This window comes from Pyrgilauda ruficollis, unplaced genomic scaffold (genome assembly GCF_017590135.1).
Source record: "Pyrgilauda ruficollis isolate IOZ18807 unplaced genomic scaffold, ASM1759013v1 scaffold79, whole genome shotgun sequence".
Taxonomy (NCBI): Eukaryota; Metazoa; Chordata; class Aves; order Passeriformes; family Passeridae; genus Pyrgilauda; species Pyrgilauda ruficollis.
In genome coordinates, this window is record NW_024529821.1 from 1,985,782 (window position 1) to 1,990,045 (window position 4,264).

Here is a 4,264-nt window from a genome sequence, read left to right on the forward strand (position 1 = left end):
GGGCGGGGGGCAGCGCCGCGGCGCTGGGCGCCGGCCCCGCGGGACGGCCGCGCTGAAGTTTGCGCTGAGCATCGCTGCGGTCCCTGCAGAGCCCGCCAGGTCAGAGCGGGCACCCGGCGCTGCCCGGAGAAGGGAGATGCGCGCTCGGCGTTGGGCTGCTGAGAACAGGTACAGAGAGCAAACGGAGCAGGAGGAATGAAGCCCCGAGCGCTGCAGGTTGCACACTCGTTCGCGGTTTGCTTCGACCCTGAAATTCCTAGCAGATGACACGGAACGGTCTTCGTGAGACGAGTGTTAACTCCAGCCAACAGTCCCTGCAGAGAATAGAAACTTTACCCCAGGAAACACATCTTTATACACCAAATGCAGGTATAAATTGTTCATTTGTACCAAAGCCAGCAGCAGTTCCATCCTGTGTGGTTCGGGGGGCATGGCCCCTCCTGGCGATCACACCACCTTCAGAGAGGTGGTCTGCGATCTTTTCACTGCCCTCAGCAAGCTCTGGTGTCAACTGCTTTACCACACGTTTGAGAGCTATGTTCAACACCTATGAATATTTTCCATTTCACAAAAACATTCAATTTCCAGAGAAGCCAGACCCAAGCAGCCTCCCACAAAGAGTCCCATTTGCACAGTACCTCTCAGGCATATGGAGCACGTTACCAGCTGCAAGAATGACTATTGTTTGGGGCCGTTATGTCTGATTTCTTGAAGGTTACTTGCAACCCTCAAGATGCTTCTAATGTGCTTCTGAAGCAGCAGGGGAGCCCACCTGCAGCTAATTTAACCATTATACATTCCCATAGGTCGTAATGAGAGGCTGAACTTCAAGTACTGAAGTTGCCTAAGTTGTATTTTAATAGCTAGAAGCACAAATCCTTTAAGCAATTTACTTGTATTAACTTTGTTCCTATCAAGATAAGAGATTAATTTCTCCTTTTTTTTTTTTTGAGAATAAAAACCACAAACAATTTGATGCAAACCATTTAACTCATAAACTAAAAGAAAACAAACAATTTGATGCAGACCATTTAACTCATAAACTAAAAGAAAAAACAAACTGGAAGAACAGACCAGCCGTATAATCAGGCTTCTTAATTCAAAAGTAGAAAACAAGTCACCTTGAAAGCCCTCTGCTCACCCACTTTAGAGCTGCAGTCCCTGGCTCATCCTGCAGCCTTCCAAGGTCACACAAGAGCCCAGGACAACAAAAGGGCTGAGCCCCAGCAAGTCCATGGACACCGAGAGGTTATACAGCCAGCAAGGCTGAGGTTGCACACACACATGAACAAATCAAGGTGGCAACAGGCAGATTAAAGAGAGATGAGGGAACAATTAGCATCAGTGACAGAACAAATCGGCATCATAAGGCACAGTACCCCAGCTGCCAAACTATTGTCCATCATGTGATCATGTGGGTTTATGAACCCAAGGAAGATGTTATAACAAGCTGCCCCCAGTTGCATTTTGTTTAACCTCGGGCCCAATCCTAAAAGACTTTATTCAGACAATACCCCCATTTGACTTCAGTGGGAGTTCTGCCAGAAAAGAAATGGCAGGATGATGGATTTGACAAATAATTTACTTGACAAATAACAGCATTATTTGGCATATACGTTATTCTATGAATAGCATCGAATCAGTCCTGTGCAAGGGCTTGAGGCATTTAATTCAGTGGGGGTTTTGCTATTGTTTTCAGTGGGTGGCAAATTCAAATCCCTAGTTCTTTTCTAACATGATTTTAGTGCCTCATCTTTGTATGATGGGTGTTCTTTTCATCACCTGTCTTTTTAAGTTATGTCACTTATTTGTAATTGGTCCTCATATTGTTAGCAGAGGACAGCCCATTACATCATCTCCAGCTCCCCTCCTCGCCTCAAAATCCTGCTAAGGAACCAGAATTATTCCTGTGCCCAGCAGAAAACTCAGTGAAGTGGAATGTCCATACATGTAATACTGGTTACTTCATTACATACGGAAGCATTTATGTTTCTCATGATTTTGTCATATCTATACTGAGAAGCATTAAATAAAGATGGATTGTTTCAGGATGGAATTTAATTTTTTTTCCCCCTCTTCCATAAGAATAAAAGTAGACCTTTCCACACACTGCTGAGGTGTATGTTTTTGCCACTGAATATATTGATAACAATGAGAGAGTCGTTATCACCTGAGCTGCCCCAGGTGATGTGCCTGCACACAGTCCACAGGTAAAAATGCAGCCCTTGAACCCCGGGGGTGACACTTACCTGTCACACCTCCTGACACTGCTTAGGTGACAAATGAGAACCTTCTGGCACCGCAGAGCATCCAAGATTGCTGCTTAAACCCAGCCAGTGAAAAGTGGCAGGGTCTGTCCCTACAAAGCGATCCTCAAACCCGGAGTTGTGTTTGGCTTCCCAGAGGGCTGGAAACACACACCACGGGCAGGACACAGTGAGGTCCATGGAATTCAGCCCCCATTTCTCCAAAACACACGCTCCACGTACAGCAGGGCAGTCAGACTGGCTGCAGTGGAGGTGGGCAGGTGCTTAATGGCAAACACACGTGCCCGAGTGCTTTGCTGGAGCAGGCTGCAGATAACACGAGAGCTGTTTAGCCAGTTATTGTACATGACATTCTACCACACTTGAGCAATTTGCTTGGAACAATCACAGTTTACCTTGTCAACAGGTGTCTTGTATTTTAACAAATGAATATTTATCAACTGTACATCACTGAGAACTGTATCAGTACTTCTTACAATGAATGGCCACATAAATCTGCCCAAACAATCTGCTCAGCCTAATCCTTCTAAAGTGACCACAGTACTCAGCATGAGCTTTGGATGTGTAAGAAAGGCTGGGATCAGGCTTAGAAACAGGGTTTTGTGTGCCTGCTGCCTCAGCCCTTCTCTGGTTGAATATAGCTGGAGCTGTGCCAGTGATTTAAATGGAAGCTGCACTAATTCCCTTATGTTTAAAATAAGCTCCATCTCCAACTGGACTTTCCACCAATGGGACTTAATGGGCACGAGGTCTGCTCTTGCCAATTTGGCTTCCCAAGGAAAGCCTTGCTGTTTGTTTCTCAGCCATGCCAGGAAAGCCAGCAATCCAGTCTGCACAGCCTTAGTTTATCTTTGGAGGTCCAATTCTTCAAGGTACATGTTTCACTGAAGCACCTGAAGAACTCAGCAGACAGAAGTAAAGTTAAGGAGCCTATTTATGTCATTAGGATAAACCCAAATGACATGCTGATTTTCATTTAAAAAACAACTTAATCATCCTCAAAATAAGTGAAAAATCCTCCATCTGTAATTAAGACTAGTTTCCTTTTTCAGGGTTTTATAATTTTCTGGTGTTTCTCCTTTTAAGAAAGTTAAATTTATTTTCTGAAGACTATTTCAAGTCAGAGCAAACTTTAAAGCTGAGTATGAAATTTTAAATATAGATCTTAAAAGTAAAAAAGTCATGCATGAAATATTCATAAATATGCCAAGACTAAAAAGCACTGCAAGAAAATTATTTCTGGTGATTTTACTCAAAATTTTCTCATCCTGTTAAATGATGAACATATGAACCTATTAGAAAAATTACCAGTCTATGTCTGCCATTGGTTTTTTTTTGCTTAGAGATCCCGTTTCCTTCTCTTCTCCTTCCCTCCCAGTACTGAGCACAAAGGGAATGATCATGCTGCCACACCATGAATTGTTTCCCTTGCTGCATGGACTCCACACAGAAAAAATGTGTGCAGCCCTTTTCGATGGTCAGAATGCAGTATTCCTGTGCTGCCTCATTATTTCAGGGATATTTTTCACTTTACCAGACCTATTGAAATGCACACTTTAGAAGTGCCTGTGGTATGTTTTTCTCCCCTGAAAAGACCCTATCATACCTGAAAACACAGCCATTAACTGTACCATAACACTATTAAAAAAAAATATTAGACCACCAACTAATCAAAGATCTATGGAAGGAATACAATTGATATGACAGCCCAGCAAGTCAGGACAGCCACTAGTCAAGAGAAAACATCCTATAGACAATTCTGAAGAGACTTCCACTTTTTCATCTTTTTCCAGTGTTTCAACAGTGTGAGAACAATTATTTTGTATCAGACCAAAAATCCTTCAGCCCCTTGACTTATCTCCTGTGGCAGAGATCAGACCTGCTGTGCTTATTTAGAGATTACACTGTGTACAGCATATCAGAGTTCTCTGTCTCTAGATCTGTTCCAAGTCCCATCCTGGCCCCCAGAGACTGCTGTGAGCTGAGGACATCAGCCT